The following is a 24657-nucleotide window of genomic DNA, read 5'->3' on the forward strand; positions in this document are numbered from 1 at the left end:
AGAGAGAAAAAATCAGGGCCAATTCCGTCTATGCACCCAGGGTCTGGAACAACATCCCCATATCCATCAAGACCAACCTTTTCCTAAACTTGAGTAGCATTGAGGTGAAGACTCTTCTATTTAAAGAATACTGCATCGAACGGCAGTAACAATCTAATAACCATCTTCCTCTCCTATCACTCATTGAATTTGCTTACCTATGACCCTGTACAGCACTCCACAGTTTTTTGTCTAGGATCGCGCTACACATATAACATATACATGCATATCTTTAAAAGTCTCATTGCCTGGGACTCCTTGCGTCCCCAGACAAAATCAAGTGTATGTCTTATATGGTCCTTTGCTCAGTTGCCTATCTCTATACTTACAATTCTTAGTTGTTTCCAGATTATAAAACCTGGGTCTGCAGAGTATTCTGTGCACCCTCAGTGATGTAGAATTCAGCCAATGCATTTTTAGAGAATGTGGATATGTTAATTTTGAAAGCTCACGTCTGTCCATGAGCATCAACAAATAGATAATGTGTTCCGGCTGGGGTGCCTAGCTTCTTCTGAGCTATAACCAAGGTGCCATAGAATTCAGTGGCATTCAAGGACCCAGTTAATTAAGCAGAATGATCAAATTACAGCAAGGAAAAGCGTACTTCAATGTTGCCCGTTCTCTAGCAGTGAAACATTGTAAGTGCCTTCATAGCATCTGCTCCCTGACTCTACCTTTCAGTGCTAGTTTGATACCTGAAAAATGCAATCAAGCTAAAGCAAGATAGTGAGAGGGGTACAAGTTAACTTTTGGAAAGAGGCAGGGGCCTGACACCACATATGAATCTTTTGTGTGAAACCTATGGATAAGGCTAGCAGCCATCCTACTAGAGAACCTTACAGGCAATACCACATGAGGCTATGGCACAGGTTTGTGGCTGTGTGCCTCCTGCATTCTAGCCATCTGAAAGGTAAAGAAAACAAGATGGTGTTGCAATGCCTTTCTTCTGTTAGCTGTAGTGCAGGCCCCAGGAATTATGTGGTCATGAAGTTAAGGCGGCAAGGTTGTTCCTTGGGTCTCCCTGCCTGGCCCAGGACCAGGCTCCCTATTCTGCTATTTCTGTATGGACTTCGAGATAGGGGCCTGCCGTGAGCAGCAGTGCGGGGCTGGTACAAAGCTTTTTGCAAGGGCTGATTTTGTCATGTCCCTGACTGTCGTCTAGTGGTATGAGGTGCGCTTCGGTTTTATTGGTATTAATCAGACTGTAAAAAAGTGACCTGCCAATTGCCAAACAGGATGTTGATTACCCAATTTCCCAAGCAATGGCCATTTCCAAAGTCCTACAAAGCATCATCCACAGACGTTCTAGCCTGATGAAGGTTCCAAGAGAAGAAATGTTCCACTTTTATTTTGTTTTAATTGTGTGTGGGCAGATGACCTGAGCTGATGCTTTTGTAGACCGTGGAAGTTAAGCTGTAGTTTTTCTGTCTGTGCTATCTAAAATATGGTTGCTAAAAGTTCACGTTTTAGGAATGCATGGCATGGCTGGCTAGGACTTTCAGAGCAGAGAGGTATACAACCGAAGCACAAAGAACCCACATTCATAATATACAAGTAGACAACAGCTCCGTCCTATGTAATAATGTTGTTAATGCTTTAAGGGTCTGTGTGCTAGCTCTCAAACACCTGCCAACAATTTGGGCTCCCAAGCTATCAAGGGCCTATGAGGGGAGAGGGTCAGGCTGAGTCAGCATGTGCACTTTAGCTTTGTTACACATACCCACCAGTATTCGTACACACCTGCAACACTACATGAAGAGTGTGTAGGGCCCGACGTAGGCTCTTGATTTATCCATGATGACTCAGTGGAAGGGCTAAGAAGGCTTTGGATTGTGTCTTGCAACAGATAAAATGAGTATGACAAAAATGGAAATCTCATTATGCACAATGATTAAATTGTCAGACAGGGGTATCATTCATACCATGCCTCAGCACGTCATGCTCACCTTTTGCGGATGGCATCAATTAAAATTTACATAAAACCGAGTCTGGTAATATAAAAAAACGCTTGGTGATTGGTCTCAGCAGGAGGCTAAGCCTCCTGGTCATCACCGCAAAAACATGGCTAACTAGAAGGAGGAGTGGGTGGATCCAATAGGTATCATTTTTGGTCCACTACATCTCTCCACCCACCCCTGCACGACCCCCAAAGGGAGGGAGCAAGATAATGAAGGGGTTGCTGGCATGTGGATAAAGCACTAAGCTGTTGCCCACCAACTATGTATCCCTGGGTGAGAAAGTCAGTCACAAAACCTGGAAGCGAAAGAAGCAAGTGCAACAACACCCACTCTCCTCTCTCACTTGGAACCTTAATCAATAGTAATGTCCAATCTCAAATGAAGTGCATACGGAGGTCATTATTACGCCAATTCAACCACTGTAAGGAATTTGCTGGCATAGAGTAATACAGTTATACTCAAGGATAACATATGTTTAATTGTTTCCAATAGTAGTTGGCTGGAATTAGAAATGTCACCCTTGTTGAGAAAATTGAAATCTTGTGAGGTTTAAAAACTTCATAAAAGTTCCTGCAAAAAGCATTCTGTAGAATTTTTCCATAAACACTTTTTGGGGGAATAAGTTGTAAGTGGGTTGTTGCTTGTGGTATCTCTTGTATTTTTGTGTGATTTCCTGCATTTTGTTTTACAAACTGCAGCCATCATGAACTTCACAAACTTTCTAAATTCCGAAAAAAATCTTAATGACTTTTGTATAACACAATCTTACCAAATTTGGCACAGTTGTTTTCAGAGCCCTCAATACTTTTATGGCTACACCTAAAACCACAGTGACCAATCACGTAATTGCTATTAATAGCACCACTAAGGACAAGTAATTCCAATTTGTCAGTAATGAAAGTTACTGGACGAATTAGAAGAGTCACTGGAAAACCACAACTGCTCTTTTTTAACTCCATCATTTGACCAAGAATCTGCTACCAACGTGCATGTGAGAAAAAGGCCCAATAATGAGGAAACCCTGAGGAAAATGGTGTGCTAACGCCGATTTCTGAAGTAATTTCCCGTTTAAGAGTATTAAACTTAAAATAACCCAGTATTCCTGCATCACAAACATTCTTTTTTTGAGTTTATTAGAGGAACAGTAGAGATACAGCAACTAATAAATGCATATGCCATCAAAAAGCAATACAGAGCAAAAGTATATGCATAAAGCATTCTCAGGGAAAATGACATGCGAGCAGAATAATATAAGATTCAAAACTACATCATAAGTAACTGTGTCATAAAACAGGGGGGGGTAGGGGAAAGAATGGGGAAAGTGAAATGTAACTTGTTATATCAAAACAGGAAATGTAACATAATCTAATACACTGTAGACACTAATGGCAAAAAAAAGATATAAAACAGCTTCTGTCAATTATGTTATTTGAAAAATAAAGTTACTAAATTGTGCACAGGCAGAGTGAAAACTAAATTCAAGGTGGTTTGCACACACAATCCATAACAGAGACATTACTTGTATTGGAAGAGGCACAAAAGGATAAATATGTGGTTGGTGGAAGCCATAAATAACTTTTAATTGCAAGGGAAATAGGGGTGATGTAATTTGTGTCAAATCTGTGATGAAAACAAATGACTTTCACCAGGACCTGAAAGTAATGTTGTTTCCAATGTAATGTGATTAGGTGAAATGCATCAGCCAATAGTGAATCTATTATTAAAAAAACTAGGAATTGAATGAGGCCATTGAGGAGCCAAACTACCTAAGAAAATATCAATGAAAGAAAAGGAGATGGTGGTGTTAAAAATCATATTAATTTGAGAGCAGACCAATTTCCAGAATTAATGGATAGGAGGGCACTCAAAGAACATATGCTTAAGATCTGTGATGAGACCGGAGCAGGACCAGCCCGAAGAGGCATTATCTTGAGCAAAGAATTTTAAGGTAGCAGGAGTAAGAAGTGAACAGCCATAAGCAAAGTAAATAGTCCGAGTAGTGTTTGCAGCTCATGCAGTTTTGTGGAGTTTAAGCCAAATCTTAGCCCAGAAAATTTTAGGCCAACATTTTCTCAAATCCTACTCACAAGCAAGTTCAACTTTTGATTTTAGTCTATCCGGAGTAAGTTGAAACGACTTATAAATGGCAGATGCTGATGGGTTGGCAGTAAGCAAGGGAAAGAGCATGAAAGAGACTGATGAAGGAGATATAGTACGCGGCAGAGTGAAAATATAGTGGTTAAGGGAATCGCATAGAAAAGAGTATTTCGTTTTGGAGGAGGATGATAAAGACAATTGTGACTGAAGCTCAGAGAAAGACAATAGTTGATCATTTGAAAAAAGTTGAGACATCCAACATAAACCCTTGGAATGCAAAGTTTTCCAGTAAAAGGAGCGACTATTAATGCATAACACTTTATTATGCCAAATGGGTAATTGTTGATAGTTGGTAAGTGCAGTACATGGTAAGGGTAAAAGAGGCTTCAAGATTTTGTAAGGATGGGAAATGACAGGAGAGCGTAATTGAGCTATTGGAGAAGTAAAGGCAAGTATTTCCTCAAAAGTAATGGGAGAAATAAAGGATTGTTCTAGTTGTAACCACAAAGGAGAATGTGGGTGGAGATCAGAAGAAACCGATCTAGTATCTTGTTTGAGAGCAAGCATAACGATATTGTTTACAATTTGGAAATGTAATTTTTTCAATAAGGATAAAGCTATACGAGGAGGTTTACGTTTCCATAAAAACTTTAAGAAGAGGGAATCTATTCTCTTAAAATAATAACCAGGGATAGAAATGGGAATCATTGCAAGAAAATATAAAGTAAGGGAAGTGAGCATCATTTTAATGGAATCCATTCTACCCTACCAAGATAACAAAGTGGATGCCAGTGAGCAATGCTACCACCTAATGACCTAAGATTGTAGTCAAAGTTTGGCTTTAAAGTATCTTTAATACTGTGTGAGAACCATATATCTAAAATATTCTAACTTGGTGAGTTGCCAAGTAAACCCTGTGTGTGCAAAAAGTTGCTTATTACACAAGACATTCAAGGGTTGCACTTCACACTTATCAGTATTAAGCCAATACCCTGACAGTTGAGAAAAAACAGACACTTGCTGAAAAAAAGGAGGAAGAGAAGTTATGAGATCTAGCGATGAAGCTTTGCTGAAGACGTTCAAAAGAACCTGAGCATTGTCTGAAGCCAAACAACCCTTAATAAAACCAGATTGTTCAGGTCCTATTAGATCAAGTAAGTTAGGATTAATACTTGGAGCTAAAATCTTAGCAAATATTTTGTAGTTGGTATTAACTAAAGAGATAGGACGATACTTTTTGCATTGTGAGGGGTCCTTATTCTCTTTAGAAATTAAACAGATCATGGCATCATGGAAGGAGCCATGAGAAACCCCATCATTAGCAAAAAAGGTATATAGAAGTTAGAGATGAATTACTATAAAATTCAATAGTAAAGCTATCTGGGCCAGGAGCTTTCCATCTACGTAAGACAGAGACAGCATGAGATATCTCCGAGAGTGAAATATCAGGTTCTAACGTATAGAAATTAATATGATGGGACAGAGGAGAAGAAATAGATTAAAAATAGGTAATCAAATCTCATTCTATAGGTTGTGTTTCTGAAGACTAATATGGTATAAAAATTAACAAAGTCATGTAAAATATATTTATCCCTATAGAGAGTAGTCCCTGCATCATTCCAGAAAGACTCCATTTTGGTTCTATCTTTTCTAATTTTGAATTGCTTTGCAAGCACTTTCCCCACCTTGTTGTGACCACCATAATAACATGCACTGCTTTTCAACAAAACATTGGAAGCGGCATTCGTTGTTAGCCGAATAAAATGAATTCTAGCTTCGACTAATTTTGTTAAAGAGTTGTCATTGTTAGTGCAATAATAGGCATGCTTCAAAGATTAAATGTTAGCAAGTGATTGGTCAGATCGGGATTGCATACGCTTTTTGTTTTGTGAAACAAAATGAATTATAAATCCTCTGGCCACTATTTTAAAAGAGCCCAGAGTCCCAATCATTCTCCAACAAGTCTATAGACGTGTCCAGCTTTGAAAGTCGATTCTGACTAGAAGCATGTTGAGAATGCTTCACAATTTTCACATCGGACACCCCTTCCACATTCTCTTTTGGTACAGGATTCAAACGCTTGAAAGGCAACCGAGCTTGTACAAGCTTCTTTCCAGGGGCAGACTTCTTTTCCTTGTATAGCCAAACTCCTGGATTCCTCCGGGGGCCCCCAACTGTGACCGCCGGTTCCTCGGAGGTGGGCATAACGCTTCCTGTAGGGTTCTGCTGTCTCTGCTGCTCGGTTGCCCCGGGCTACCCCCTCTAAATGTCAGAATCTCCACACAAACACACAACAGCAAAGAACTCTTCAGCATCATTAAGGAGTTTGCCCAACCCACAACGAGTCTACTAATATTCCTCCCTCACAAGACCTCTGCAATAATCTCAGCACCTTCTTCAACCACAAAATCAAGAACATTTATCACAACTTCGACGAAGACAACCAACACCCTGAACCCTCACCAGACACCCTGAAGCCAACGATTGACAACTGGACAGCCCTCACCACCAAAGACACACTGAATACAATTAAGTCAATCCACTCCGGGGCCCCCACGGACCCCTGCCCCCACCACATCTTTAACAGAGCCACCGACACCATTGCACCCATGCTCCACCACACCATCAACCGCTCCCTGGCGAACGCCTCCTTCCCCGATGACTGGAAACCCGTCGAGATCAACCCCCTCCTGAAGAAGCCCTTGGCGGACCCCACCAACCTCAAAAACTACAGACCCGTCTCCCTGCGCCGGTTCCCAGCGAAAGTTATAGAGAAAGCCGCCAACAGCCAACTTGCCACCTTCAACGAAGAGCGCAACATCCTCAACTCCTCCCAATCCGGCTTCAGAAAAAAACACAGCACAGAAACTGCCCTCCTCGCCGCAACAGACATCTGCTCCCTACTGGACAGAGGAGAAACAGTAGCCCTCATCCTCCTCAACCTCTCCGGCCTTAGACACAGTCTCCCACCGCACCCTAACATGCAGACTCCATGACACAGAGATCTGGGACAAGGCGCTCGACTGGATCCACTCCTTCCTCTCCGGCAGAACGCAGAGAGTCAGACTCCCTCCTTTGCTCTCGGACCCTACACCAACCACCTGCGGAGTGCCCCAGGGGTCCTCCCTCAGCCCCACGCGCTTCAACGTCTACATGCCTCCGCTTGCCCCCATCGTCAGAACCCACAGACTCAACATTGTGACAACACCCAACTCATCCTCTCCCTATCCAACGAACCCAACACAGCCAAACACAACTTTCAAGAAGGCATGAAAGCTGTCGCCAAATGGATGAAAAGCAGCTGCCTACAACTCAACACCAACAAAACAGAAGTACACATCATGGGCCCAAACCCCGATGCCTGAACGACACCTGGTGGCCCCCCGCCCTCGGAAGCCCACCCACCCCCACAGACCATGCATGCAACCTTGGAATCATCCTGGACTCCGAGCACAAAATGGACTGCCAGATCAACTCTGTTGCATCCTCCTGCTTCCACACCCTCCGCCTCCTACGTAACACCTTCAAATGGATCCCACAGCAGACTCGACTACGGCAGTGTACTCTACTCCGGAATAAACAAAAACCTCACCCGCAAGCTACAAAACATCCAGAACGCCGCCGCAAGACTGGTCCTCACCCTGCCAAGACACTGTCATATCTCCCAGCACCTGCGCACACTCTACTGGTTCCCCATCGAGGCTAGAATCACCTTCAAGATTCTCACCCACGCACACAAAGACCTCTACCACACTGGACCAGCATACCTAATAGCCAACTCAAATTCCACACGCCCCAAAGGACCCTACGAACTGCCCAGCTCTCCTACGCCATGGTCCTCCTCACCAGAAAGACCAGATCGGGAGGCCGCTCCTTTTCCTTCTTCACGGCCAGAGCCTGGAACGCCCTACCGCTCCACCTCAGACAGACATCATCTCTCCCCATCTTCACGAGAAACCTCAAATCTTGGCTCTTCGGCAGACCCCCTCCTTGATGGACTGGAACATGCTCCCCCCCCCACACCCCCTCAGCGCCTTGATACCCTTACAGGTGAGTAGCCACGCTTAACAAACATGTGATTGATTGATTTACAAAGAAAGATTCTGGGGTATTATTAAAAAGAAAAAAATCAGAAATATAAGATTCAAATTGAGAGGTGAATGTAGTATCTAAAATAAGTGAGTTATTGAAAAGCCATCCACTTGTATGAGGGAAGAAAGGAATAAGATCCAGGTCTGTACATACCGGTGCATGATCAGAAATGAATATAGATCCTATGTCCGAATGAATAATATTTTGAGAAAAGGATTTGCTAAGAAAAAGATCATCTATACAGGAATGTGAGTGATGTGAGTTTGAGTAGAAAGTGTACTCCCGGAGGTCTGGATGACATAAACTCCACCTATCAACTAGCAATTTACAGTGAATAGTCAAATTGTGAATACATTTTAGTGTGAATAAATTTAGCTTTTGAATTCCTGCCTAAAACAGAATCATGAATTTGATTACAATCGCCACCAAAAATAATAAAATCATCATAATACATTATCAATTTATCAGATATTTTTGTCCATGAATTATCAACCAAAACTAGACCATAAACATTAAAGATTGTTAAAGGTATATTATAAACCTGGAGTTTAACACCAATCCAACGACCCTCAGTACTGGCCTCATTGGAAACAACAGTAACGTGAAGCTTCTTATGACAGAGGATAAGTACGCCATTTTTTCCCCTTAGCAGGTGAAGCAAATAGGCCACCTACTCTACACTTTTTCAACTTAGCTGCTTCTATCTCCGAAAGATGAGTTTCTTGTAATAAGGCAACATCTGTATTGAGTCTGGCTAAATGAGATAACACTCTCTGCCGCTTAATAGGGTTACTTAACCCTTTAATATTTAATGAGGTGACCCAGAATGGAATATTAAAACAATAGAACTTACATATATTCCGTCTACAGTATCATATTTAACTCGAAAAAGAGAAAAATAGTAAAAGGAATAGAATAATAGCATATAATAAAAAAAGGGGGAAAAGAGAACCATCGGAGAGGAAAAAGGGAAGAAAAAGGAAAAGAAGAAGAGGAAAATTGAGTAGAAGGATGAGATGAAGCAGTACCAGGAAAAAAAACGAGAAACAAAAAGACAGTTCAAGTCATACAAATGATGACTGAGGAACATACCTACAAAAGACATGAACGTGAGAAAGGTTGGTGACACCAAAAGACGACAGCAACAACATCCGAACTCCTTAGGACAACAGGGCAAATTTGACATAGGTGGGAACACTACACAAGAATAGAACTTTATGGGGACAAAATGTGAAGACCGATAACCTGTGGTAAAAGAAAAGGCAATACCAAATTAGAAAATGCTAAAAAGAGAAAAACAAACTGCATCATAAGAAAAACCAATAGAGATAAATAATACATAATCCTTATGCAGATTACAAGAACAAAAAATGCAAATAGATATCAAATAATCCTCGAGGTGTCCATATTATCTCCTCAATGTAGTTGGAGAAATGTCTTGAGTGCAGCAGGCTCTTCATAAGTTGTTGTTTTGTCCTTATATGTCACTTTAAATAAGCAGGGATGGATTAGATCACAATGTGCGCTTATGGCTCTCAACAGGGGTCACATATCCAGAAATAGTTTTGGACGGTTTGTAGTGCCTTTAGCAACATCTTGAGAAAAGAAAAGCTTATGGCCATCCCAAACGATTTGTTTTTTTGATTTAACATCGGACACTACTTGTAGCAAATCAGTATATTGCAGAAAAATAGACTGACTCCACATAGTTTCGCAGATACTTTAAGACCAAGTCTATGAACTCTTTGTATGTTAAGGGGAGTAGATGTGGGGATACCAATGAGTTTTAATAGAACATTTTGAAAGTAAATTGTCGGATTAGATCCCTCCACATTTTCATTTTCAAGGTCCTTTTTAAGCAGATGTACTTCTGACTCCAGATGTGAAATACGCAGGGATTCCTGCTGTAGATTTTCAATTTTTTGTTCCACTAACAAAACAAGAGATTCCAAAGAGGACCAACTGTCATTCAGCTGTTGCAACGTTTTAGTAGTCTCTTCCATAAATGGTCACAATGCGCAAATTTTATCAAGGATAACCTCCATAGATGCCGATGCTGGTTTTATTGGCGAGGGAGGATGTTTTTGAGGTCATTTGTGTGCACCCACTGGCACTTTAGTACAAGAAAAAGATTTAGGAGTAAAACCTGAAGGATAATCTCAATTCTGAGGAACAACGTCGTCCATGTCACCGTGGACGTGGTCAGAATCCAACAATAAATGGCTATTTGAGGCACCTGAAAGTTTAAGATTTCATGTTTTTCCCATGAATGGAAGATAAGAGAACTGGTAAAAACTATTCCACAAATGTTATTCCTGGAGAGGAGAATAAAACCATGAAGGAAATGGTCCAAGAGATAAAAAACCTGAATAATAGCTGCTCAATATAAATTAAGTATCGAGCATGCTGTAGGAAAATGATGAAAAGTAGCTGCTCAATTCAAATAAATCATGTGATGTAAGAAAAACATATGAGCATTGGTTATTTAATGCTCCATATATGTCAGAAGTTATTAGAGCCATTTTGAGCATTTAGAATCGAAAATGTTGCCTGAGGTAAGAAAGTAAAGAAAATGTTTCCCCTGAGGGTAGAAAGTAAAGCTGAGAGGAAACACACTCTCCACATTCCAAAATGGAGGGCGCAACCTCTCCCAGCGCGATGGAATGCCCTGGAGCTGGCCGCAGCAAAGTCGGAAGCACAGAGCTCTTAAAAGGACTCTAGCAACTCACCAAAGCAAGAGCTTGAGACACATTATTGTTTCACAGCCCGGTGCGCGCTGAAACCGTCCCGCATAGGTCCATAAAGCTCCTGCATCCACAGAGCTCAGCCAGGCACCACCAGGGCTTTAAGTGGGCCGGGTCTCACCGGGTCTGAGCACCGGCAGTTTTTTTAAATAGGCCTCGAAACGGGTCTCTATCGGGCTCTGTTTTGTGCCCTGGCACAGGCTGTCTGTTTTTTTGCGGACTGCAGTGGCAGCAGGTACATTGATGTGCGCTGCTCACACTGCTCACTTCTCACTAGTGCAGAAGTCAAAAAGGCATGACATCATGCCAGGCAGAGACACAACTAAAGCCAAATTTCGGGGGGGGGGCTGACTCTTCCAGCAATATGCAGAATGGAGCTGCACAGGCTCTAAGAAGGGGTGAAAAACAACAAAACCTCATTAACACATAAATGGTCTTTTAAAGACCTGTGAAGTACTCGGGTGCGGCTGTGTGTGTGCCCGTGAAGCTGTCTCAGTTGGGTTGTCACACACGATGGAGGGGGGGGAGTTTGTGGAAGTATTTTCAATAATATATACAAGCCATAGTTTCATAGTTGCTGCTTATTTATCTTATGCAACTAACAACCATTGTCAAAGCCAATAGTCCTAACGTGTTGTAGATATGTTACTTGTTGTATCATATATCTAGATGCAATGACAGAAACAGCAAAATACAAGTCGGGCGGCACACTATGCTCAGCGCATATTTTTAGATTAAGTGGTTTAAGCCACGCCCTTCATTACACTGGCCACGCCCCTTTGAGCGCCCCCACCCCCTAGTTTTTGCATCCCACTTAAAGCCCTGGGCGCCACCTTCTTGGTCGGCACCGTAACCACGCCCCCATTACAAACGATGTGATCGGTAATTTCTGGTGCAGGAATACTGATACCGACTTGGAATTTGGCCTTCAAAGTTTCATCCAAGTAAGCTCTTTAGCATTCTAATAATGGCAAGTAAATTATTTATCATAACAATAATTCTGCCCAGGGTTTCCTAGTGAGTAACTCATTCTGTTATTCCAACAGGCTGAGTTCTGTGAGGGATTGCATAGTGAAGACATAGCGATTGCCCTCAGGTCGGTCTTTTGATGCTTCTCCTGCCACGGTTGTTATTGGCGTCTTTAGCCCATGATCGGTCTTGGAGCATGCATGATCTGTCTGAACATAGTCCACTTTTCACTCAATGGATGTGAGACACCATTCAGGGCCAGCAACGCAGCAATGCCTCAAATAACCTGGAGGCTTGCAGTCTGACCAAGACAGTGACTCTAGGGCTTTCGCTATCCTCTTGGTCTGTCTGAAGTGCTATGGCAGGGCGGGAGTGCTTGTGAGATTAATTTCATCATTACTCTTTGTAATGGCCTTTTAGCCGTGTGCTTTTCAAAGGTATCTTTATGCAATGCAGCACTCAATCACGTAGCATGGGTGTCACAGGCTCGAGTGCAAGCAAAGCAAATGGCCCCCCTGACTGCTGGCTGACAGCCAGCTAGTAAAATACTGCAATGAGAGGTCAGTGGACCTCTAAGGCCTCTATGTCCTGCACCTGGTGCACCTCGTTAGTAAGAATAAGGCTGAGTAAAAAATAAATATCTAGAAGCTCAAAAAAAATAAGACGTTTAAAAAAAACTAAATGCTAGTACCCGTCTGACATAACTTTCTTCCCAATTCCAGACTGACAAGTTACATTTAAAGTTGCTGAAGCGTGCTGTAAGCTATAATAATTAAGTGCTTCTTTTAAACAAAACAACATTTTAAAATAGACATGTTTCCAGTGGGCAGACTCTCTGTTTCTTAGAGTGGAGTGACTTCTACATGGACAATTTCCTGCAATTTAATATAACTTGCGCAATAAAGGGGTGGGATATTCTGCAGAACATTATTTACAGAATTGTGATTTTAGGAACCAGCAGATGTCCGCACAGTGAATCACTTCACATTCTTCACTGTTGTTCGTGAATTTGTCATGATATTTTAATATTAATATATATTTTGCTCCAAAACAAAATGGCAACTGTCTTGATGATTTCAAGATGTCACACTTTACATAATGTGATGAACTTAAGGGCAGGGGATCATTCATACTTACTTTGGTGCACTTACTTTCATTCATTGTTATTTTATTGGTTTTCTTTAAGAAAGCTAACCATTTTTTCTTATTTTATTTAGAAGTCTAAGAGTAACGTGTGAATATTGGCAGGCTTAGATAGTATTCTCTTAAATAAAATCGTTAAAATGCTTACTCGAGGTGACATTTTTTGTTTCATTCACAACTGAAACTTTTTATATATTTCTGACAAATGCAAATACGTCAAATAATCAAAGAAGTATACTCTATCTATTGGTTAAAGTAGCAGGTAATCTTACAACTCCGTGGCAAAACCCATTGGCTTCTGCATGTTCAGGTCTGTCACAAGGAACCCAGGATGTACATACATTCTTCGGCTATACAGTAGAAAGTGTTTTTTCGATCCTGTCAAGAAGTGGTGTTGAAGCCAAATAATTCATACCAGGCTATCTAAAGTATGAGCCTTCAGACCATGCCCCACAGTACCATCCAGAGCCCGCTTCTTCATCTCTGCCATCAAGAGAGGACTCCAGGGGGCTGTAGGCACTCCTATTGGTATCATGGAGTACTTTCCAAATCCACTGTAAAGAAGCGTATCATTTTCTCACAGTGCCCACTGAAGATCTAAAGATCACTTTATAATGTTGGTCCTTGAGTGTCTCCTACCATTTTGAAGTTGTTATACTTGCCCAACACATGCTGTTGAACATCATTAAGTTGCTCCATATGTATTTATCGTTCACTAGCCCCCCTGCGCTAGAAATATTTGGGCTGCTTCAGTACCACACCCTGGGGAAACCACTGCATTACCTGTGTTTATTGGCCTTGGGTATAACACAGCCAGATTGTGGCCAGAAATAAACCGAAAGGAATTTGCATTTAGTTCATTACATGCATTGAATCAAGAAAACATATGGTTTGTGCTGTTGAGCATTGTTGGGGTTCAGCGCAATCCATGTCTAGCACAAAATTGTCTGCTGGCAGCGTAAAAAAGGGATTGCTGCTGTAGAAAGATTGTATTCGTGCAGTCGTTTTAATACTTTTAAGCAATGGGCGAGGTTTCCTACTTGTCTTTGGTTGCTATGTTCCACAGGGTCCTTTAAAGCTTTTTTTTTTTTAAACTAGCGGATGATTAATTGCATAATTATGATAAACTGAAAGAGAACCTTCTAGCAGAGAGAAACTATCAAATATGGCAATTAAAGATGTTAATAGGCCAAGAGAAGCCTTTTCAATCAGGGATGGGATATATAGCCTTACAAATTGGTTTGGCCTGTTTTTGCAGCAGGGTGGATGAATGTTGTCACATGGTGTCCTCCTGCTTGTAGTGAAGGAAAGCTGAACATATGAGTTGAAGAGGCCTTCTAAGAATGCTGCTCTATGTTTGGAATGGCCTGAACTGAGCCCTTTTGCAATCGCATAAAAAGCACTCGAAAATGTAAATTATGTATTAACATAGGTTATATGTGAAGCACACCTCCCAGGACTGAATAGCGTAAAATAATTAAAATGTCAAGGGTACAGTTAGTTAGTTTTATGATAATGACACAGTTACAAAGCTGCAGTAACTGGATGCATGGTTGTATAGTTACAGTTCATTAAAGTAACAACCTTTCTCAGTTGGTGGAAGGCATCAAGTGATTATAGTGGTGTGGGCGGTGCCACTGAGAGGAGCTGTGTGGTGGGGACTGTCTGTTGAAAGTGACAGTGATGTTTGCAGGTGGGCCACTTGGAGGCATACATGTATGCATAGCAATTGTGGGAAAAAGGAAAAAGTGAGGTATATAGCCCAGAAGGCTAGGGCTACTTTTATGTCTGTTTTTGGTGTATGCACTATGCTATAACCCCAGGTTAGAGAAGCACTGACCACTCACCCTGCCACATCATTTCTCTTTCCTCTAATGCCAGTTAAAGGCTGTGCCAAGTATTCCATACGAGATTGATGGGCCAATTTCAGGAGGTATGAGCAGGGCCATGAACGAAATCCAGATCATGCACGAGTATGAATACAACACATCTCATAGCCTCAAACATAAGGTGCCCTATGCTAAATCTCCTGAGGACTGCTGCTATTGCACCAGTTGCTCACACTTCCACTCTGGATAAAAATGTGAGGTTTTAGAGCAAAGTCGTTCATCCCCAAATTCGTACATATTCAAATATGAACTTACCGCTGGGGGCCAAACATGCCTTATGAGATAAAAGCAAAAACAACAGTTGATGGACAGAATGCAGCACAATGTCATACATTCACCCCAGTAGAGAGATCTGGGCCTAAATCCATCGTTTTTTTGCTCACCATGCCATTCCAGTTTGAACCCAGCCATATGCAAATCAATCTTCACCCTGTGCCTCATGGGAACAGTTCAGCCCGAACTGCCAAGCCAGGTCCTCCCTGGACTGGAACCAAGCATCCTAGGACCGGTTGCGGGAATTCACCCCTCTTCAGCCAGGATAGCTTGATTCCAGTGGCATGGAGAGCGCGGGACTGACGTCTGAGCATACCCGTCCCACTCGGGGTGACAAATGCAAAAACAACAGTTGATGGACAGAATGCAGAACAATGTCATACATTCACCCCAGTACAGAGATCTGGGCCTAAATCCATCGTTTTTTGCTCACCATGCCATTCCAGTTTGAATCCATCCATATGCAAATCAGTCTTGACTCTGTGCCTCAAGGGGACAGTCCAGCCCGAACTGCCAATGATTGATTCCGGTCCAAGGAAGACATGGCTTAGCAGTTCGGGCTGGGCTGTTCCCATGAGGCACAGGGTCAAGACTGATTTGGATATGGCCATGTCTGAACCGGCGTGGCGTGGTGAGCAAAATAACAATGGATTAAACCCAGATCTGTGACTTGAGGTGAATGTTTTGCCAATGTGCAACTTTCCGTCCATCATCTTGTGTGTTGTGCTTTATGAGATAAAAGGCAGTGTCCATTCCTATGCAAGTTCTTGAATGACAAAATGGAGCCACGCCTCAGTGGTCTACTTTGAACATCATTGGGCAATCTCATTTTGACTTTGTCTGATCTGTCTTTCAGATCACCTTTTTTCCTTGATTAAATGAACCATGATCTGCCAACATAGAGGACTTTGTATCCCACTGAGTTGCCACAAACATATCAACCTTTCTTCCAAGGTAATTTACATAGTGAATTTTATTTGAAGTCACCCCATCAGAAGCTTTTACGGAATAAAGTGGAGGAGACTTTCATTAGGTTCAAATGCAACAATATAGATCCTCTTGCCTGCTTAATTGAAATGGGCTGCACTATCCCCCCATAATAAAGTTGTATGAAAAAATAAGTTGTACACGCTTTTATATTCTTTGTGTGCCTTATTTTGTGCTACTTTGATCTGAACGTAAATCAGTTAGCTATATCCTTGCCACAGAATGTTTCTGCACAGGTCACCATCCAGTTTAATGGGTTCTGTGATTATGTTATTTTATTGGAATCCGGCACAACACACACTATTCTGCTCTTGTGATTTTATTTCCATCATTTTCACGTACCCAATCCTGGAAATATGCACCACTAACAAAACACACACACTCGCACAAAATCTAGCAATACCCGTTAAACAGAGCATCTCACATAGCTCAAACACAGCAATAGTATTCGCTATAGGGAGTAATGGGGTTGCTCCCAATAGCACTTTATAGCAATATACTACATGTGCAAACATCCTCACAGCTTGAAGCCCCAAGTGCGGGCAAATTTGTGGACAAAGTGCTTGTTAACTCATTAAGAGATGTGTAAGCAACTGGTAAATGTTCTCCAGCAGACCTCAGACAAAAATCAGGCATAACAACCTATTTAAAATGATATTTACATGCAACCAGGCACGAATAAAAAAACATCACATGATGACTTAGATACTGGATGATTTTCTTGGGAATATCGATACACCAAATGAATGAACTAGTTCTAGCCATTCTATTGAATCTAGTTTGATTATGCTCGGTCATGATCCTAAGGTTTTAGTGGACTTTAATGTGTGTGTCAGGATTTATGTAGAGTGACCCTAGCTTCCTAGGACTGGAAAACGATAAAAGTAAAGAGGAGCATGCGGCATGATTAGCAATTTGTACAAGTAGACCCATGACCATGTTTAAACTTCAGGATCTTTGTCAATGGAAGAGATGCTTTTTGTAAAATGACCATTTTCTTCCTAAAATCTCAAGTGAAAGTAGAGGTGAAGGAGTGAGCCATGCCTCTGGTGGAATGGTGCAATGTAATCTTATTCCATACATTTAGGAGGTTGTTTTGTCTTCTTATATTGTTGCACTTCTTTGTTTCCACACTTCACCATGGCTTGCTTGAGTACTTTGGCCTTCTGAGATTGAGAGTTTTCGAGCTAAGAAGGGTGGATTTGTGCTTGTTGCCGCATTTTAGGTGATATATGCTTTGAAGATGATGAAGACTTGTACAGATAGCCGGTGGAGTTCCCTCACAGTTGTTGTAGTGAGGTCTTTGTATTTCCTAATGATGGTTGTTCTGAATTTGATTTAAGAAAATTGTGGCCCCTTTTTTTGTAGGAGTCTAAGTTGAGTGAAATTGGAAATAATTGTCTAAAAAGAAAGGTCTTTGTCTATGATGAAACTAGAGATATTTCTTAGTTGGCGGGCTAAATCCCTCATTCAGCTTCATTTTGAGAAGGCAGTCATCGATTTGAGCTACTTGAAACTGTTCGTGAGGAAGATACAGTTGCTTTTGCTTTTAATGAGGTTAAATAGGGACACCCTCACCGTACTATGACTGAGGGTGGTCTTAAGTCAGATGAAAACCAACAAAGAGCTGAGTTCGAGATAAAGTGTTGTGTCTTCTGCATGATGGTGGGTCTTGTGTCCATGGTTAGATTTTTACATTACAGGAACTGATACAAAGAGAATAAGCTAATTGTAAACTATGTATAGATGAGTCTTCTGCTTCTAATGACCATATCAAATAATTTCTAATTTATTCCTATGTAGCATCTATTTGTTTGTTTAGAGACATTTTTTACTAAATTGCTAGGCCTCCATTGTCCCATATGCCCACTGCTGGCTTACCGGGGAAGGTGCTGCAGCTCTGCTAGGGAGCCCATCATCTTGGTTTGCCCAGTATGTTACATTGCAGGTTTGTCCAGGTTCTGCTGCCTCTAATGGCAACTAGGGTGCTTTCTGCCCCGCTTTCCATTTGTTTGCTTCGCAGGCTTATACAACACCGCAATCTCCAGACAGTCGCCCAGTTGAGAGGGAGCATCTGTGTAACGTGGTGGGCCCTCCTAACCCAAATTCTTCCTGCCGACCCCCTTGGCTGACGTGAATGGCCACATGTAGAGTCTTGGTGGTACATGAGCTGCTCAGGCACCGGTCTCTTGCTGGCAGCTTGAGCTGCATCTGTGGCAGTTCCATGTCCTTTGCTGGTCTGCTGTAAGGTAGGGATAAACCCACCTGGAGTTCAGGAGATGTGGAGCGGAGTTACCGGATTCGATGATGTCGGATGAGGATGGTGCAGCTCTGCCACTGTGCAGACCTAACTCATCAATGTGGGTTCAGTAGATTGTTCTTCTGACTAGGGGTTACTTGCATAGCATTAACTGCTCTGCATGTTTGGACTCTGCACTGGGGTGGCATCACGTCCCCCAGCAATGCCCAGAGCAGTAGAAGGAAAGACGGTGCACGGGGATACTGGCATCACACTAAAAGTGAGCCTTGCTGCCTGGGGTATGGATTACTTGCACAGCGGTCCCTGCGCTGTGTGTTTGGACTCTGCACTGGGGTGGGACCACGTCCCCCAGCAATGCCCCTGCAGCAGTATGAGGAAGAGCAGTGTGTGGGACACTGACATCATGCTAAAAGTGCACCTCACTGCTTGCGGCACGGGTCACACACAGGTGAAGCATCGAATGGAAGAGACCGGGCTGGGCCACCCCCTCTTTCTTCGGAGACACCTTAAACTTTTATTGAGTCATCTCTTTTAAATTTCTTCTGACTCATACACTTTGGGACCATGGTAAAGCGTAAATTGCCTGTGGGGAAGGAGAAGGAGGCTGGCACCATTAACCCTCATACTGGCACTACTTTGGATGCCTTTCTGACTCTGGCTGTCAGTGTGGTCTCTAAGGGGATAGAGGTGGCTGAGAGACGGTTATCCCTTGAACTTGGGGAATTTCTGAGTTTTGTTACTTCTTACTTAATTTCTATACAGCACGATACCGTAACTTTGCCCCCTGGCCTGCTATCTATGGGTAAGAACGAACGTGTGGAGGAAGATTTGCAAACCTGGATATGGGGTGGGGAGAGGGGTTCCTTACAAGGTTCGAGGAGGATGGGGAGGTGTCTGCAGACCATAGGCAAAACTCTGCGGAGTAAGGACATACTACCAGCCATAGGGAGAGGTGCACGGGGAGAGGTATAGATGGACGGCAAGGTAATGCTTTGTAATCTCTGGTCCCTTTGCAAGGAATGATTGATGTTTTATAACATGCATGGGATGATGGCTAAACTGTTTGAAAATTTTAATGGTACAGAGTTTATAATGTACTGGTAGATCTAGTTAAATACATTATTTAAAAAGAAATCTATGGCCGCGACCCCTCAGGAGTCCAACTCTCTTGTTCTGAGCCCAGGGGAGGGGGAGTCCGTTCAGGCCCAATGACTGCAGTATCTGATTTCCCAGCGAGTATTATCATGTGTGAGCAACAGTGAAAAAGAAAGAGAAGTTAGGCCCCACCATAACAAATCCTAAAAAACATGGAGCCTTATTTAACGTGGGTCAAAGCCCCTGAACAAAGGTTTTACTTTTCCCTGCTTTGTCTTAATATGATTCACTATCTAGGGGCCTTCTCCGTCACAAGGTCTTGGTTTGTTTCCCTACTGAGTTGTCCCTGCCTCCTGGCAATCCACTAAGCACTTTGCTATTTTATTCATTGTATGCATTCCATAGATCACGTTTTTGACGCCCTCTTTTCAGAGGGAGATCTCTTAAGTTGCATCAAGAGGGTTTGATTTTCCTACAATGCCTTGAGTCCCCCATGATTTGCTTTGCTGTTCTCAATTTTATAACTCTGGTGCTGATTTTAGGGTAAAAATATGCATCATGAATCAATACGTTTGATTGGTGTGCTTTAAGAACTGTCATTTAATATTTAACACTTGATTTTAATGCTTTTACTGAATTGTGATGTCTCTGTTTTTAATATGTGCTTTTATGGTCACTCATTTGACCGATTAAAGATATTTATCGATTGATTGATTGATTGATTAATTGACTAGGTTTAGATCGGCCTCCGCTCTTGCTCTGATTTCATGTCCCGGATGGCACATGTGATTTATGTCTGCAGTGTGGTTACTGGAACTTAATGACTGGGCCGATAACATGCTGTGCTGTCCCCCTACCAGAAGGTGGCCATGTTTGTGTTTTCTTTTCATCGTGAAAGAACAGAATGCACGCAGAATTCCCAGCATTGCACTCAGACCTGCAAGAGAGGAAAGATGCTCTTACTTGAAATGAAAAAATAGTAATGCCATCCTCAACACAGCTCTTCTTTAATCAGCCCTGCATTATGAAACATATTATTAATTCACTTGTACCACCATTATGCTCTATAACTCTGCTGTTTTGTGCAACTTTTCTTCTAAATGTTCTCTTGTAAATCTCTCTACCACTCTGTATATGTCCATATGCTGAATCTTCGTGCAACGTCATTCTCTTGTAAACTGCTGTTGCAATATGTAACTTTTCCCTTGTAAAGCACTCTGACATTTGGATCTAGTTTATGCAATATAAAACTGCGCTGATAGATAAAGTATTAATTTAATGAGAGCCCTTTAAGTGGATTTGAAATAAATTTAATGTGGGGACAAAATCCCACCGTTGATTGTGCCAAAATCCCAGCGTTTACTGGATCCTTCTGTTCTTCTTTACAAGTTATTATAGTGTGCCTAGCTGAGCCCTGATCCCATGGACCACCCATGCACCAACTCCAGTGCTGTCCAACAGAACCCTAGGATCCTGCTGGAAATAGAAGACTCCCAACAATGTCACCGCTTAGCGTATCTTCCAAAGGGGTATCCTAGCTCATGCCCTTTGATAATGGTTGCTGTAGGAAGTGGCCTCTTTTTGCGAATTATCACCCCCATTTTCTTAAACTGATGATGCTGTTTTTTTTTACTCTGTGCACTGAGACTCTGCTAACCAGGCCCCAGTGCATGTATTGCATTTTCATTTATATCTCACTAACTACCCCTGATAATGTGCTCTGACCCCTAAAAAATGTCAACATTGGGTATTCTCCTTATCTGCATATTTAACTTATCTGTTGTTACCTAGTATATGGTACAAAGTGTACCCAGGGCTTGTAAGTGAAATGCCACTGGTGGACTACAGCACCTATTGTGGCACAGCTAATGTGACCATGCAAAACATGACTTCAGGACTGCCATCGGTGACCTGCTGTGCAGGGTTGAACTGCAAATTTGACCTGTCAAAAATCACCCATTTGACAGGTCAACTTTCTTCTTTTAAATATTAATATGTACCCTTTAAGTAGATCTTAAATGTCAATAAGTCAAGATGCATGGTATGTAAAAGCAGCACATGTAAAAGTTTAATGTAAAAAATCCCCTACAGTCACAAGGCCCTACAAGCGATACAAACTGTAACAGGCTTAGCTGTTTGATACGAAAGAAATGGGGATTAATATTAATATTAAATAAAGTTGTCTCTGCCTACGAACCAAATAAAAAGTTAATTCTCAGACTTTCTAAAATATTTATTACAAGCCTAATTCATTGGTAAAGTCGGATTTGTGATACATATATTGCAAAAGGTACTTTTAAAAAGTAATCTTGTACCTGCCTTAAAGCCTGTTAAAGCCCATATACGTGAGCTTCCAACTGTCACCCACGACTGAATACCTTGCCTGACGAGGTGTGAACTTACTCCCAGAGCTGATACAAAGAACTCAGTTGTGGGGAGGTGTTCTCTTTCTCTGACAGGATGACCATCTGGGCAGTGCCCCTATTTAACTTCAAAGAGGCCTACCCTGTCGCAGGCAGGCAGATGTAGGTAACACCTGGGTCTGTCCCCTTCCTTTTTCCCCCTAGCCAGTCTGGCACTAACCCCAGTGGGAGAGGAGCTGCCCCCTGGATCAGTTTTGAGTGACTACAGAAGAGGAGTTGCTCCTTTCTCTGGCCACACCTCTATAGTGGGCACGGGAGCTAGTCAGAGGGAAAGGTTTGTTCTGCCATGTGGGTTTTAGGTAGAAAGGGGCACTGTGGGATTGTTTGCATTGCGGAATGCTGTAATTTTTTCCTACTAGTTAGGAAGGTGAAGGAGTCAACCACACTAATAGGCTAGTGCCAGACATAAATGTGGCACCCAGGGCACCCACTTCAAAACACTACTGGACCTGTGAAAGACAGAAGGACTGTACATGCTGTTGAGACCTTCAAGAAGAGCCCTAAGGGCTGGACCTGCTCCTACAAGAACTCAGGACAAAGAAATCTACTCCAAGGACCTGTTGCTTGACCTCCTATTAAGCTTCAGGGACACAAAAACTGCAAGAAAGCCACTTTCCCAAAAGACCCCAGCTGATCAGTTTCAGATGGACCTGCCCTGGACACTGCTGTAGTTTCTGTTAGTGAGTCCTGCCCCCCCTCCCCCAAGTCCTGTTCCTGAGGCCCCAGAACCCTTGGCTGACGTTCGTGGGTCCTCCTCTCTAACCCTAAATCTTGTGACTTAGAAAATGTTTTTGATAACCTTTTGCCTGTCGTACCATTCAGGGACTGAGACCAAGGTGCCATGCAACTCAGCGAGGGGGCATCGCCCCTGGGCCTGACTTCACTGTAGCTCCCACTACGTTCTTACCTCAATGCCTGAATCTGTCAATGCTGAGCCTTCCTATGTTCCCAACCGCATTTTCACAAGTGCCACTGTTGAAGGAGACCTGATTGATGCCAGAGACCTCGGGGCTCTTGAACTTGAATATCCTGTCGGAGCTTTCTGCACCTAAACTAGCGGCTTCACTGAGGTTTCATCTCAATGCCAGACTCCATTGACGTCGAGCCCCGTTCCCTCGGTGCCAGCCCACTGCCTGCTTTTGCTGAAGGCTGTCAAGAGTAGGTGGAAACTTTTCCACCAGGACGAACCTGGCCCTTGTATCCGACTCACATTCCATTGCGTTTAACCTTAAACTTTACCCTTGTCCCAGTCAAGTGCAACTAGATGACTGTGATGGGTGCTTAACGCCTTTTGGCGCTATTTTAAATTACATTTTAAAATTCATATCTCTGGTTTCCCTTTATTGAGTTTTTGTCATGTTGGTGTCATTTTGTTAAAATTAAATTATTCCCTGTTTTTATTCATTGTAATTTGATTTTTATTGTGTTTTGTTTTCATCATTGTAACTGTTTTGGTATGTCTGAATGTTTTACACATTTGCTTAAGAAAACCCTGTCCGGTCTGTGCTATAGCTACCAGGGGTTAAGCTCAGGTTTAAATTACTTAAACCTTTACTGGATGTAACAGGTATTGTGACATTATTTCTTTGCTGAACTACCTTCCACCCCATCTAATAATCCACTTCCTCATAGTTGACAGCAGTGTTTTTTTTAGGGTGCAGCCAGCCTGTACTTGAGTGATGGTGCCTGCGTGCCCAGTGTAAAGGTCCAACACTGAGTGACAAGATGGTGTAATGTCTATGTGAGAAAAGTTACATTGTCAGCAGTGGAACCCCCTTGTCTCTGGGGTTTGTTGTGGCCTAGGGCAACATGCCCATAATTACCAGAACATGCCGATTTTGGTGTATTGAGCACCAATATCAGCATTGATTTCCCCAATAACTTCCGATAGGCGATAATTATTGCACCTGCTAAACAATCAACAACTTGTACTCAGTTTTGATTGGGTATTACAATTTTAGCACCAGACAGTGGCAACTTGTGATAAATGTCCTTGTTGGATTAGCTTTATCATGCCTGAAATGAATCTAAAATGCACAAAATCCAGTCGAAGCCTACCTCCGACTCTCTACTGGAGAACGAAATACGCACAGAGGCAATAAGCTTAGTTGGTTGCTACCAGAATGTTTGCCACTTATTTTTGTCTGTTTTTCAGTGGTCTGCTTTACCAACTGTCTTGACCCTGGGATATGAGCTGGAGCTCAATATTATTACTTTGCAGAATTGAACAGTTCGTGCTTTCTGAAAATATGCAGCTGTTTGTTGTGCATTTCTTCCTAGAGTAGCATCAAGCCTGACATCAGACCAAGGCCCTGCTGCACTGATTTGCCTTCACAGTGCTAATTACCTAATCCCTTCTCAAGCTACCCCATAGGTGTCAAAAGAAGAGAACCCCGAGTATCCAGATGTGTGACAGAGTGGCAGAGAGCAGTGACAGTAACATATCACTAGAGCGTAAGACATTGGATTCATATTTGGGGTTGGGTGACTACCCATCTCAAGGAATAGTCACAGCCCTAGTCAGGCTGAAAGTCCCTAAATTAACCTTAGCTGAACCCCTGATAGCTATGCCACAGAGCAGACAGGCTTACATCTAAAGTGTAAAGTATGTATGCAGTACCAAAACAATAATAAAGTCAAAATGCAACAAAAACAAATCCCAAACCAAATTATAAATAGAGAATACAC

General features: G+C 42.3%; 1 protein-coding gene across 5 annotated transcripts in view; it reads left to right on the plus strand.

Annotated features, from left to right (window-relative positions):
* Positions 1–24657, plus strand: part of TENM3 (teneurin transmembrane protein 3) — a 1236182-nt gene that overhangs the window by 97818 nt on the left and 1113707 nt on the right. The window lies entirely within an intron of this gene.

Source organism: Triturus cristatus, chromosome 2_2 (assembly GCF_964204655.1).
Source record: "Triturus cristatus chromosome 2_2, aTriCri1.1, whole genome shotgun sequence".
Lineage (NCBI taxonomy): Eukaryota > Metazoa > Chordata > Amphibia > Caudata > Salamandridae > Triturus > Triturus cristatus.